Here is a 15,270-nt window from a genome sequence, read left to right as displayed (position 1 = left end):
TGACTGATGAAGGTGAAGGATCATGGGTGTGATGGAAAAAAACCAAAAAGCCAGAGGTTACCCAGATTATATTTGTGAATTTTGGTGTCATCAAATTAATGACAGAAGTACTGGTGGTGAGAAAGGCTGGAGGTCTAAGGCTAAAGTCTTTAATGAATAAGAGGGAATGACTGGGAAATATGTGGATGATGATTAAAAGGAGGGATAGTGTGTAGTTCCTCTTATGGTGTGCCTCAATGAAGTAGCTACCAGAGAATGAGTCTAGGTGTATATATTCATGTTAGAAGGACTCCCTAGGCATCCCCATACATAAGCACTGAGACAATTTTATGGATAATATCTTTCATTGTAATTGGTGAAGGGCATGAAATAAATGAAAGAGAGAAAGGGTGAGCTATGGTGTCCATTCTAAATGGTTTCAAGGAATATCTACAGCTACCTGAGTAGTGTGCAGATGAACAGTACCCCTAATCCTTAGCAATCTATGACTATAGCAGTGATGGAGGCTGCATCAACCACAGTATAACTTATAAAACTTCTTGAGATCTGGATTATGTGTATATGATGAAAAGGGGGAGGGAGACAGAAGGAATGTGGCTACAGGTGTTGAGGTTCTCTGAGGTCTGACTTATTTCTCTGGGCCCCATGCTATTTTACAGATGATTTGTGCTGCTGTTGCTATTGTTCTGCTGGGGTATTTTTCTTACAGCTTCTGAAATCCAGAAGTTTTTTGATTGGGAATAGCCATCTTTGCTTCACCATCATAATATTTTCATTCTTTTTTTGCCCAGTACATTCTATAAAGGGGTTTTAATCACCTCTTATTTACCCCATTGTTGAAGAAAGAATTTCTACCCTAGGGTTATGGTGATAGTTGGACATATGACACCTATTCCTGGAGAGACGAGCCTGACAGCAAATTGTTAGTCTCATATACTCACATACTGGAGGAAAATGGACACCACATGCCGTGGAGGGCCACGTGAGATATGCACTTGGAAACGCAGTGTACAACCAGGAGCTGTGGAAGGCAGGCTGTGTAGTATCAAGCGTTAGGGGTGACATGGTTCCTGTGGAACGATGTGATTGACTTATTTGAATAATTCTGTGGGTTGTAAGGGAACTAAACCTGTTACTCAGGGATAAGAAGGAACTGTGCCTGGTCCCATAAGAAGTGATTTTTATGTAGGGGAGCTTATCCATAGAACAAAGGGGAGAGTGGAACTTGTGCTTGGGCAATTTGAGATCCACCTGATTTCACCAGATGTGAAGGCAGCAAATAATATTGGGGCTTAATTTTATACCATATGTCATAAAAGTCTATGAAGCAATCATAAAAGCTGAAGGTGGAAAAAAACAGAAAGAAAGAGCAACCAACAAGGGCACAACAGGCTGCCAGGGTCTGTCAGAAAGAGCATCCCACAGGGGCTTTCAACATGCTATTCTCTTTCAGTGGATCAGTTCCTATGATTATATTCTGAGACATGGAGCCTCTCTTCAGGACACAGTTTCTAGAAATTTTTCCCGATTTACTATAAAATTTAATGTCATACATAACAATTGAGCAGCTATAAAATGTTTTGACAATTAATTATTTATTTTTTAAATTATGATATCATTAATATACAATCCCATGGGCAACATTGTGGTTACTAGATTCCCCCCATCACCAAGTCCCCACCACGTACCCCATCAGTCACTCTCCATCAGCATAGTAAGATGCTATAGACTCACTACTTGTATTCTGTGTTATACTGTCTTTCCTGTGTCTCCCCCTACATTATATGTGCTAATCGTAATGCCCCTTAATTCTCTTATTCCTCTGTTCAGACCCAAAATCCTCACTCCCTTTCCCTTTGGTAACTGTTAGTCCATTCTTGGGTTTTGTGAGTCTTCTGCTGTTTTGTTCCTTCAGTTTTTGTGTTGTTGTTATATGCCACAAATAAGGGAAATCATTTGGTATTTGTCTTTCTCTGCCTGGCTTATTTCACTGAACATAATACCCTCTAGCCCCATCTATGTTGTTGCAAATGGTAGGGTTTGTTTTCTTCTTATGGCTGAATAATATTCCATTGTGTATATGTACCACATCTTTATCCATTTATCTACTGAGTGACACTTAGGTTGCTTCCATTTCTTGGCTATTGTAAATAGTGCTGCAAAAAACATAGGGATGCTTATGTCTTTTTAAATCTGAAATCCTGTATAATTAGGGTAAATTCCTAGGAGTGGAATTCCTGAGTCAAACTGTATTTCCATTTTTAGTCTTTTGAGGAAGCTCCATACTGCTTTTCACAATGGTTGAACTAACTTACATTCCCACCAGCAGTGTAGGAGGGTTCACCTTTATCCACATAATCACCAGCATTTGTTGATCCTTGTCTTGTCACTGTTGGCCATCCTAACTGGTGTGAGGTGATATCTAATTGTGGTTTCAATTTGCATTTTTCTGATGATTAGTGATGTGGAGCATTTTTCATGTGCCTGTTGGCCATCTGAATTTCTTCTTTGAAGTGTTTCTTCAGGTCCTCTGCCCATTTTTTAATCAGATTATTTGATTTTTGGTTGTTGAGGTGCATGAGCTCTTCATATACTTTGATGTCAACCCCTTATCGGATATGTCACTTATGAATATATTCTCCCATACTGTAGGATGCCTTTTTGTTCTACCGATGGTGTACTTGCTGTACAGAAGCCTTTCAGCTTGATGTAGTTCCACTTGTTCATTTTTGCTTTTGTTTCCCTTGCCCAGGGAGATGTGTTCATGAAGAAGTTGCTCATGTTTATATTCAAGAGAGTTTTGCCTAAACTTCTAAGAGTTTAATCTTTTCATGACTTACATTCAGGTCTTTGATCCATTTCAAGTTTACTTTTGTGTATGGAGTTAGAGAGTAATCCAGTTTCATTCTCTTACATGTAGCTGTCCAGATTTGACAACACCTGCTACTGAAGAGGCTTTCATTTCCCCCATTGTATATCCATGGCTCCTTTATTGTATATTGACTGACCATATATGCTTGGGAAAATATCTGGACTCTCTATTCTGCTCCATTCGTCTTTGGGTCTGTTCTTGTGCAAGTACCAAATTGTCTTGATTACTGTGGCTTTGTAGTAGAGCTTGAAGTTGGGGAGTGTAATCTCCCTGCTTTATTCTTCCTTCTCAGGATTGCTCTGGCTATTCAGATCTTTTGTGATTCCATATGAATCTTAGAACTATTTGTTCCACTTCATTGAAGAATGCTGTCAGTATTTTGATAGGGATTGCATTAAATCTGTAGATTACTTTAGACAGGATGGCATTTTGACAAAATTAATTCTTCCTACCCAAGAGCATGGGATGGATTTCCATTTACTAGTGTCCTCTTTAATTTCTCTCAAGAGTATCTTGTGGTTTTTAGGGTATAGGTCTTTCACTTCTTTTGTTAACGTTTATTCCTAGGTATTATATTCACTTTTATGCAATTGTGATTGGAATCATTATCCTGATTTCTCTTTCTGCTAGGTCATTGCTAGTGTATAGGAATGCAACAGATTTCTGTGTATTAAATTTGTTTCCTGCAACTTTGCTAGCAGTTTCTGAGTGGGTTCTTTAGAGTTTTTTATGTACAGTATCATGTCATCTGCAAACAGTGACAGTTTGACTTCTTCCCTGCCAATCCGGATTCCTTTTATTTCTTTGCATTGTCTGATTGCCATGGCTAGGACCTTCAGTACTATGTTGAACAAAAGTGGGGAGAGTGGGCATCCTTGTCTTGTTCCCCATCTTAGAGGAAAAACTTTCAGCTTTTCACTGTTAAGTATGATGTTGGCTGTGGGTTTGTCATATATGGCCTTTATTATGTTGAGGTCCTTGTCCTCTATACCCATTTGGTTGAGAGTTTTTGTCATGAATGAATGTTGAATTTTGTCAAATGCTTTTTAGCGTCTATGGAGATGATCATCTGAGTTTTGTCCCTTTTATTGATATTGTGGATGAAGTTGATGAATTTTCAAATATTGTACCATCCTTGCATCCCTGTGATGAATCCCACTTGACAATAATGTATGATCCTCTTGATGTATTTTTAAATTTTTGTACCATTAATCAACAATTACATGAGTGACATTATGGTTGCTAGAGTCCCCCCATTATCACGTCCCCACCACCTACCCTAATACAGTCACTGTCCATCAGTGTACTAAGATGCTATAGAATCATTACTTGTCTTCTCTGTGTTGAACAGCCTTCCCCTTGCCCCCCTTCTACATTATGTATGCTAATCATAATGCTCCTTTTTCCCTCTTATCCCTCCCTTCCAACCCATCCACCCCAGTCCCTCTCCCTTTGGTAATTGTTAATCCACTCATGCGTTCTGTGAGTCTGCTGCTGTTTTGTTCTTTCAGTTTTTTCTTTGTTCTTATACTCCACAGATGAGTGAAATCATTTGGTACTTGTCTTTATCCACCTGGCTAATTTCACTGAGCATAATACTCTCTAAGTCCATCCATGTTGTTGCAAATGGTAGGATTTGTTTTCTTCTTATGGCTGAATAATATTGCATTGTGTATGTATACCACCTCTTTTTCATCCATTCATCTACTGATGGACACTTAGGTTGCTTCCATTTCTTGGCTATTGTAAATAGTGCTGTGATAAACAAGGGGTCATTATGTCTTTTTCAAACTGGGACCCTGTATTCTTAGGGTAAATTCCTAGCAGTGGAATTCCTGGGTCAAATGGGATTTCTATTTTTAGTTTTTTGAGGAACCTCCATACTGCTTTCCACAATGGTTGAACTAATTTACATTCCCACCAGCAGTGTAGGAGGGTTCCCCTTTCTCCACATCCTCGCCAACATTTGTTGTTGCTTGTCTTTTGGATGGTGGCCATCCTAACTGGTGTGAGGTTATATCTCATTGTGGTTATAATTTGCATTTCTCTGATGATTAGTGATGTGGAGCATCTTTTCATGTGCCAATTGGCCATCTGAATTCATTCTTTGGAGAAGTGTGTGTGTTCAGATCCTCTGGCCATTTTTTAATTGGATTCTTTGCTTTTTGTTTGTGGAGGTGCATGAGCTTTTTATATATTTTGTATACCAACTCTTTATCAGATATGTCACCTATGAATATATTCTCCCATATTGTAGGATGCCTTTTTATTCTACTGATGGTGTTCTTTGCTGTACAGAAGCTTTTCAGCTTGATATGTTCCCACTTGTTCATTTTTGCTTTTGGTTTCCTTGCCCGGGTACATATGTTCATGAAAAAGTCACTCACGTTTATGTCCAAGAGATTTTTGCCTATGTTTTTTTCTAAGGCTTTTATGGTTTCATGACTTACATTCAGGTCTTTGATCCATTTCGAATTTACTTTTGTGTATGGGGTTAGACAATGATCCAGTTTCATTCTCTTACATGTAGCTGTCCAGTTTGCCAACACCAGCTGTTGAAGAGGCTATTTCCCCATTGTAAGTCTATGGCTCCTTTATCGTATATTAATTGACCATATATGTTTGGGTTAATATGTGGAGTCATTGTCTTGATTACTGTGGCTTTGTAGTAGAGATTGAAGTTGGGGAGCGAGATCCCCCCTGCTTTATTCATCTTTTTCAGTGTTGCTTTGGCTAGTCAGGATCTTTTATGGTTCCATATGAATTTTAGAATGATTTGTTCCAGTTTAGTGAAGAATGCTCTTGGTGTTTTGAAAGGGATTGCATTGAATCTGTAGACTGCTTTAGGCAGGATGCCCATTTTGTCAATATTAAGTCTTCCTAGCCAAGAGGATGGGAAGTGTTTCCCTTTGTTAGTGTCCTCTTTAATTTCTATTAAGAATGTTTTGTAGTTTTCAGGGTTTAGATCTTTCACTTCCTTGATTAGGTTTATTCCTAGGTTTTTTAATTCTTTTTGTTGCTATTGTGAATGGAATTGTTTGCCTGATTTCTCTTTCTACTAGTTCATCTTTATTGTATAGAAAAGCAACAGATTTCAGTGTATTAATTTTGGATCCTGCAACTTTGCTGAATTCAGATATTCATTCTAGTAGTTTTGAAGTGGAATCTTAAGGGATTTTTATGTACAATATCATGTCATCTGCAAATAGTGCCAGTTTGGCTTCTTTACCCATCTGGATGCCTTGTATTTCTTTGTTTTGTCTGATTGTTGTGGCTAGGACCTCCAGTACTATGTTGAATAAAAGTGGGGAGAGTGGGCATCCCTGTCATTTTCCTGGTCTTAGTTGAAAGCTTTCAGTTTCTTGCTGTTAAGTATGATGCTCGCTGTGGGTTTGTCATAAATGACCTTTATTATGTTGAGGTACTTGTCCTCTATACCCATTTTCTTGAGAGTTTTTATCATGAGTGGATGTTGAATTTTGTGGAATGCTTTTCAGCATCTATGGAGATGATCATGTTGGCAGAATGTCATACCTTTCTAATTTACTGAGGCTCTTTTTGTGGCCTAGTTGTCCTTTTTGTTGATGTGGTGGATGATGTTGATGGATTTTCTAATATTGTACCATTTTTCTATCTCTGAGATGAATCCCACTTGATCATGGTGTATGATCCTCTTCATGTATTTTAGAATTCGGTTCAATAATATTTTGTTGAGTATTTTTGCATGTATGTTCTTCAGGGTTATTGGTCTGTAATTTTGTTTTTTGGTGTTATCTTTGCCTGGTTTTGGTATTACAGTGATGCTGGCTTCATAGAATGAGTTTGGAAGTATTCCCTTCTCTTCTATTTTTTGTAAAACTTTAAGGAGAATGGGTATTATGTCTTCTCTATGTCTGGTAAAATTCAGCATTGATTCCATGTGGCATGGGGTTTTGTTCTTGGGTAGTTTTTTGATTACCAGTTCAGTTTCGTTCCTGGAAATTGATCTGTTTAGATTTTCTGTTTCTTCCTTGGTCATTCTAGGAAGGTTGTACTTTTCTAGAAAGTTTTCCATTTCTTCCAGGTTATCCAGCCTGTTATCATATATATTTCCATAGCATACTCTAATAATTATTTTTATTTCTCTGGTATCTATCATGATTTCTCCTTTCTCATTTCTGATTCTGTTTATGTGTGTGTAGATTCTCTTTTTCTCTTCTAAGTCTGTCTATGGGTTTATCAATTTTGTTTATTTACTCAAAGAACCAGCTCTTGGTTTCATTGATTTTTTTCTATTGTTTTATTCTTCTCAATTTTATTTATTTCCTCTCTGATCTTTATTATGTCTAGCCTTCTGCCGACTTTGGGCCTCATTTGTTCTTCTTTTTCCAGTTTTGATAATTGTGACTTTAGACTATTCATTTGGGATTTTTTTCCCTTTTTAAAATACGCCTGCATTGCTGTATACTTTCCTCTTAGAACTGCTTTTGCTGCGTCCCACAGAAGTAGGGGAATTTTGCTGTTGTCATTTGTCTCCATTTATCGCTTTATGTCTGTTTTAATTTGGTCATTGATCCATTGATTATTTAGGAGTATGCTGTTAAGCCTCCATGTGTTTGTGAGCCTTTTTGTTTTCTTTGTGCAATTTATTTCTAGATTTATACCTTTGTGATCTGAGAAGTTGGTGGCAGAATGTCATACCTTTCTAATTTACTAAGGCTCTTTTTGTGGCCTAGTGTGTGGTTGTAGTAAAGTATAAAATGTTAAGCCCTGCTCAGGGTCATATGAGTTTATCAGGGTCAAGGTATGCACCCCTTTCCCAGAGGAGCTGGCCACTCCTCAGGCAGAAGGGAACAACAACCCTGGGCTGCATGCCCAGGATACTTATCCTTGGGAACTACTGAAGATATTTCTCCTTGGAACTTCACCTAGAACAATTGTATAATAACAAGTTGTGTGCTTGGCCCCAGCTCTTGGCCAGACCCGGTTCCATACATCACTCATGCATGCGCTATTGGCACTGAGCCTCTTTTGTTTAAACTAGCATAAATATCAGCTTAGAGAAACCACAAGCAGCCTTCCCTCAATTGCTTTTGCAGTACTGCTGCCTTTTCATCTTCCCCTGAGGCTTGCCCTTGATGACTTGTTTCCTGTTGCTGATGATGGGGTCCTAGTGGTATAAAGGACTAATTTTTTCTTTCTTGATCTTCCTTTTTGTTTTCCTCCCCTGAGACTTGCCTGTGATGATTTGTTTCCCGGTGCTGATGATGGGGTCCTTGTGGTATGATGGACTGATTCTTTCTTTCTTTCTTTTTCTTCCTTTTTGTCATTTTCCCGAATCTTCTCTGTGTCTCCCTCTTTTCCCTTATCCCCCTTCTCCTCTTTTACTAAAGTGAAGGTATACTAAACAGCTGTAGCTTGTGGTGGTGTGTCTTGCATATCGAGCCAAAATTAGCATTTAAGCCTGTGCATAGCAATTGATAAACTAATTATCAATACAGTGGTCTATTCTGGAAAATGTCCCATGTGCACTTGAGCAGAATGTGTATCCTTCTGCTTTTGGGTGTAGAGTTCTGTAGATGTCTACTAGGTCCATCTGTTTCTAGTGTTGTTCAGTACCTCTGTGTCTGTACTTATTTTCTGTCTGGTTGATGTGTCCTTTGGAGTGAGTGGTGTGTTGAAGTCTCCTAAAATGAATCCATTGCATTCTATTTCATCCTTTAATTCTTTTACTATTTGTTTCACATATGTCATTGCTCCTGTGTTGAGTCCATAGATATTTATAAATTTTACATCCTCATGTTGGACTGACCCTCTATCATTATGTAATGTCCTTCTTTATCTCTTGTTACTTTCTTTGTTTTGAAGTCTGTTTTGTCTGATACAAGTACTGCAACACCTGCTTTTTCTCCCTATTGTTTGCATGAAATATTGTTTTCCATCCTTTCCCTTTTAGTCTGTGTATATCTTTGAGTTTGAGGTGAGTCTCTTGTAAGCAGCACATAGATGGGTCTTGCTTTTTTATCCATTCCATTATTCTGTGTCTTTTGATTGGTGCATTTAGTCCATTTACATTTAGGTTGATTATTGATAAATATGTACTTATTGCCATTGAAGGCTTTGGATTCTTGTTTACCAATGGTTCAAGGTAGCTTCTTTACTATCTAACTGGCTAACTTTAACCCATTTATTACTTTATTATAAACAGAGTCTTATGATTCTTTATTTTATTCCATTCTTATTCTTCCTTCTCAACTCTTTATATGTTAGATGTTTTATTCTGTTCCCTTTTGTGTTTCCTATGATTGCTTTTGTGGATAGTTGATTTTAGTTTTTGCCTTTAGTTAGTATTTGTTTGGTCTGCTTTCTTTGCTCTGATTTTATTTTCTCTGGTGACATCTTTTTAGCCTTGGAGGACTTCCATCTAGAGCAGTTCCTTAAATATACTGTGTAGAAGTGGTTTGCGGGAGATAAATTCCCTCAACTTTTGCTTATCTGGAAATTGTTTAATCCCTCCATCATATTTAAATGATAATCATGCTGGATACAGTAGTCTTGGTTCAGGGCCCTTCGGTTTCATTGCATTAAACATATCATGCCATTCTCTTCTGGCCTGTAAGGTTTCTTTTGAGAAGTCAGATGATATCCTGATTGGTTTTCCTTTGTAGATGATCTTTTTTCCTCTCTGGCTGCCTTTAATACCATGTCCTTGTCTTTGATCTTTGCCATTTTCATTATTATATGTCTTGGTGTTGTCCTCTTTAGGTCCCTTGGGTTGAGAGATCTGTGGGCTTCCATGGTCTGAGAGACTATTTCCTTCCCAGCTTGGGGAAATTTTCAGCAATTATTTCTTCAAGGACACTTTCTATCCCATTTTGTTTCTCTTCTTCTGGAATGCTTATAATGTAAATATTGTTCCGTTTGGATTGGTCACACAGTTCTCTTAATATTCTTTCATTCCTAGAGATCCTTTTATCTCTCTGTGCCTCAGCTTCTCTGTAGTCCTGTTCTCTGGTTTCTATTCCATTAACAGTCTCTTGCATCTCATCCAGTCTGCTCTTAAGTTCTTCTATCGATTGTTTCATCTCTGTTATCTCTCTCCAGACATTATCCCTTAGCTCTTGCATATTTCTCTGCAGTTCAATAAGCATGGTTATGACTTTTATTTTGAATTCTTTTTCAGGAATATTGGTTATATCAATCTCTCTGGGCCCTCTCTCTGCGGTTGAGTGATTTTTGCCTGGACCAGATTCCTCTGCCTTTTCATGATGATAGAAGTGATCCCCATCAGGTGGCACATTTGTCAGCTGGGAGAACAAAATCCCTTCTACTTGCTGGTCGCCTTGCCCTTCTCTGCTGCCTGTGCTGCTTACCTGCACACCAGGAGCAGTCTCGGGGATAATGTCCTGAGCTGCCATGGGTGGGGCAGCCCTCAGAATAGCCTAGGGCACTGTGGGGGGTCCCAGACATGCCAGGTGTGTTTTCCTGTGAGAATAGCACACCTTCATGCCTTCCAGACCTTACCCCAGCTTCCTCTGCCTGTGCTGTGCAGCTGCATGCTGGCAGCAGCCTTTGGGTCTGTCCTGCTTAGCTGTGCACTGAGACAAGGCTCTGTGTAGTTGTTGTGGGCAGGGCTGCTCCCCCACTGTTCTGCAACTGTGGTGGGTTGGCCAGTTTACTTCCAGCACCATCGGGGTGGAAAAACACCAGGCTGTTTATCACCATGAGGGGCTTTGAAGCTTTGTTGCCATCCAGGGGTTTAGGGCACCTTAAATTCCCTAAGATTCACAGCCTGCTGGGCTGAGTGTGCTGGGACGGTTTTGTCCACCTTGTCCCTTTAAGACTTTTAATGTGCCAGCTTTTATTGTGTCCCAGGGAAGCCAGTTGTGGGGACCTGCTCACAGTCTCTGTCTTGGAATTTACTTTTCCATTTCTCTAATATGCAATACACCATGCGGTGTGTGTCTCTGTTCCTGGTGCAGATTACTAGGTCTGGTTATTTAGCAGTCTTGTGCTTCCACTCCCTCCCCACTCTGATTCTTCTCCTCCCACAGGTGAGTTGAGGATGGGGGAGTGCTCTGGTCATGGCTTTGTATCTTACCCTTTTCATTAGATGCTGAGTTCTCACAGATGTAGATGTAGCCTGGCTGTTGTAGTTGTACTGTATCTTCTGGTCTCTCTTTTAGGAATAGTTGTATTTGCTGTATTTTCAAAGGTGTATATGCTTTGGGGAGGTGATTTCCCCACACTACTCATATACTTACTGCCTACAAGAGACTCTCTTAAAACTCAAAGATATACAATGTCTAAAAGTGAAGAGATGGAAAAAGATATTTCATGCAACTAATAGGGAGAAAAAAGCAGGAGTTGCAGTACTTGTATCAGACATAATAGACTTCAAAAGAAAGAAACTTACAAGAGACAAAGAAGGACATTACATAGTGACAAAGGGGCCAGTCCAACAAGAGGATATAGCCATTATAAATATCTATGCACCCAACAGAGAAGCACCTACTTATGTGAAACAAATATTAACAAAATTGAAAGGGGAAGTAGAATGCAATTCATTCATTCTAGGAGACTTCAACACTCCACTCACTCCAAAGGACAGATCAACTGAACAGGAAATAAGTAAGGATATAGAGGTACCAAACAACACATTAGCACAGATGGACCTAATGGACATCTACAAAACTCAACACACAAGAGCAGCAGAATACACATTATTCTCAAGTGCACATGGAACATTTCAGAATAGAACATATACTAGGCCACAAAAAGAGCTTCAGTAAATTAAAAAAGATTGAATTTATACCAACCAGTTTCTCAGACCACAAATGTATTAAACTAGAAATAAATTATGCAAAGAAAATGTAAAATCCCACAAACACATGGAGGCTTCACAACATACTCCTAAATCACCAATGGATCAATGACCAAATAAAGGGAGAGATCAAGCAATATATGAAGACAAATGACAACAATAATTCAACACTGTAAAATCTGTGGGATACAGTGAAGGCGGTGCTAAGAGGAAAGTATATTGCAATACAGGCCTACCTCAGGAAGGAAGAACAATCCCACATGAGCAGTCTAAACTCACAATTAACATAACTAGAAAAATGAGAACAAAGGAGGTCCAAAGTCAGTAGAAGGTGGGACATTATAAAGATTAGAACAGAAATAAATAAAATCAAGAAGATAAAAACAATAGAAAGAACCAATGAAAGCAAGAGCTGATTCTTTGAGGAAACAAAATAGATAAACCCCTAGCCAGACTTATCAAGAATAAAAGAGAGTTTATTCACATAAACAGAATGAGAAATGAGAAAGGAAACATTATGACAGATATCACAGAAATACAAAGAATTATTAGAAAATACTATGAAAAATTATATGCTAACAAGCTGCATAACCTAGAAGAAATGGAGAACTTTCTAAAAAAATACAACCTTCCAAAGCTGACCCAGAAAGAAACAGAAAATCTGAGCAGACCAATTACCAGCAACGAAATTTAACTGGTAATCAAAAACCTACCTAAGAACAAAACCACTGGACCAGAAGGCTTCACCACTGAATTTTATCAAACATTTAGTGAAGACCTAATACCCATCCTCCTTAAAGTTTTCTGAATAGAAGAAGAAGGAATACATCCAAACTCATTCTATGAGGCCAGCATCAGTCTAATACCAAAACCAGGCAAAGACACCACAAAAAAGAAAATTACAGACCAATACCCCTGATGAACGTAGATGCAAAAATACTAAACAATGTATTAGGAAACCGAATTCAAAAATACATAAAAAAGATCATACATCATGATCAAGTAGGATTGATCCAGGGTTGTAAGGATGGTACAACATTCAAGAATCCATCAACATCATCTACCACATCAGCAAAAGGACAAAAACCACATGGTCATCTCCATAGATGCTGAAAAACCATTTGAAAAAATTCAACATCCATTCATGAAAAAAACTTTCCACAAAATGGGTATAGAGGGCAAGTACCTCAACACAGTAAAGGCCATATATGACAAACTTACAGACAACGTTATACTTAACAGGAGAAGCTGAAAGCTTTTCCTTTAAGATCAGGAAGATGACAAAGATGTCCACTCTCCCCACTTATATTCAACATAGTAGTGGAGGTGGAGGTCCTAGTCATGGCAGTCAGACAACACAAGCAAATAAAAGGCATCTAGATTGGGAAGGAAGGAGTTAAACAATCCCGGTTTACAGATGACATGATACTGTACATAAAAAATCCCTAAAGAATCCACTCCAAAACTACTAGATCTAATATCTGAATTCAGCAAAGTTGCAGGATGCAAAATTAATAAGCAGAAATCTGTGGCATTCCTATGCACTCTCAATGAAATATCAATAAGAAAATCAGGAAAACAATTCATTCACAGTTGTTTTAAAAAGAATAAAATACTTAGGAGTAAACTTAGCCAAGGAAGTGAAAGACCTATACCCTGAAAACTACAAGACACACGAGAGAAATTAAAGAAGATCCGAACAAATGGAAACACATCTCATGCTCATGGATAGGAAGAATTAATATTGTCAAAATGGCCATCCTGCCTAAAGCAATCTACAGATTCAATGAAATTCCTATCAAAATACCAACACCATTCTTCAACAAACTAGAGAAAATCATTCGAAAATTCATATGGGACCACAAAAGACCCTAAATAGCCAAAACAATCCTGAGAAGGAAGAATAAAGCTGGAGGCTTTATGCTCTCCCACTTCAATTTCTACTGCAAAGCCACAGTAATCAAGACAATTTGGTACTGGCAGAAGAAGAGGCCCATAGACCAATGGAACAGACTAGAAAGCCCTGATATCAACCCAACCATATATGGTCAGTTGATATATGATAAAGGATGCATGTATATACAATGGGGAAATGACAGCCTCTTCAACAGCTGGTGTTGGCAAAACTAGATGCTATATGTAAAAGAATAAAAGTGGATTATTGTCTAACCCCATATACAAAAGTAAACTCAGAATGGATGAAATACTTTAATGTAAGTCATGAAAACATAAAACTCTTAGAAGACAACATAGGCAAAAATCTGCTGAATATAACCATCAGCAACTTCTTCCTGAACACAACTCTTTGAGCAAGGGAAGCAAAAGCAAAAATGAACTCATGCAACTAGATCAAACTAAAAAGTTTCTGTATGGAAAGGACACCATCAACCGAACAAAAAGGCATCCTACAGTATGGGAGAATATATTTGTAAATGATGCATCCAACAAGGGGTTAACATCCAAAATATATAAAGAACTTACATGCCTCAACACCCCAAAACCAAATAACCCAATCAACAAATGGGCAGAGGACTTGGAGAGTCAGTTCTCCAAAGAAGAAATTCAGATGGCCAACAGACATGTGAAAAGATGCTCCACATCACTAATCATCAGGAAATGCAAATTAAAACCACAATGAGCTATCACTTCACACCAGTAAGGATGGCCAGCATCAAAGTCTAAGAATAACAAATGCAGGTGAGGATGCAGAGAAAGGGGAACCCTCCTACACTGCTGGTGGGAATGTAAACTAGTTCAACCATTGTGGAAAGCAATATGGAGGTTCCTCAAAAAACTAAAAATAGAAATACCATTTGACCTGAGAATCCCACTCCTTGGAATTTACCCAAGGAATCCAACTTCTCAGATTCAAAAAGACATATGCACCTCTATGTTTATCGCAGCACTTTTTACAATAGCCAAGATATGGAAGAAACCTAAGTGTCTTTCAGTAGATGAATGAATAAAGAAGAGGTGGTACATATACACAATGGAATATTATTCAGCCATAAGAAGAAAACAAATCCTATCATTTGCAACAACATGGATGGAGCTAGAGGGTATTATGTTCAGTGAAATAAGCCATTCAGGGAAAGACAAGTGCCCAGTGATTTCCCTTTTTTGTGGAGTATAACAATGAAGCAAAACTGAAGGAACAAAACAGCAGTGGACTCAGAGACTCCAAGAAGGAACTAGTGGTTACCAAAGGGGAGGGGTGTGGGAGGGCGGGTGGGGAGGAAAGGAGAAGGGGATTGAAGGGTATTATGTCTAGTATACATGGCGTGGGGGATCACGGGGAAATCAGTGCAGGACAGAGAAGGCAAATAGTGGATGTGTGGCATCTTGCTGCTCTGATGAACAGTGACTGCATTTGGGTATGGGTGGGGACTTGGTTATATGGGTAAATGTAGTAACCACATTGTTTTTTCATGTGAAACCTCCATAAGAGTGTATATCAATAATAGCTTAATAAAAATTTTAAAAAGTAACTTTACCTGCAATATATATTAATAGATGTTGATATAAAAATTGTAAAGTGTAACATCAGTAGTACAAAATATGGGTGAATAGGATATACATAATTTTGCATACAATC

At 38.4% G+C, this 15,270-nt stretch overlaps 1 protein-coding gene across 2 annotated transcripts in view; it reads left to right on the top strand.

The window, feature by feature from the left end:
- The window catches only part of LOC118921118 (protein PBDC1-like), a 118,674-nt gene that overhangs the window by 50,914 nt on the left and 52,490 nt on the right, over window positions 1-15,270 (top strand). The gene's annotated exons all lie outside the window — the stretch shown is intronic.

The sequence above is a fragment of the Manis pentadactyla genome, chromosome X (assembly GCF_030020395.1).
Source record: "Manis pentadactyla isolate mManPen7 chromosome X, mManPen7.hap1, whole genome shotgun sequence".
NCBI classification, from domain to species: Eukaryota; Metazoa; Chordata; class Mammalia; order Pholidota; family Manidae; genus Manis; species Manis pentadactyla.
Note: the sequence above shows the minus strand (reverse complement) of the source record. Positions and strands in the feature narration are given on the sequence as shown.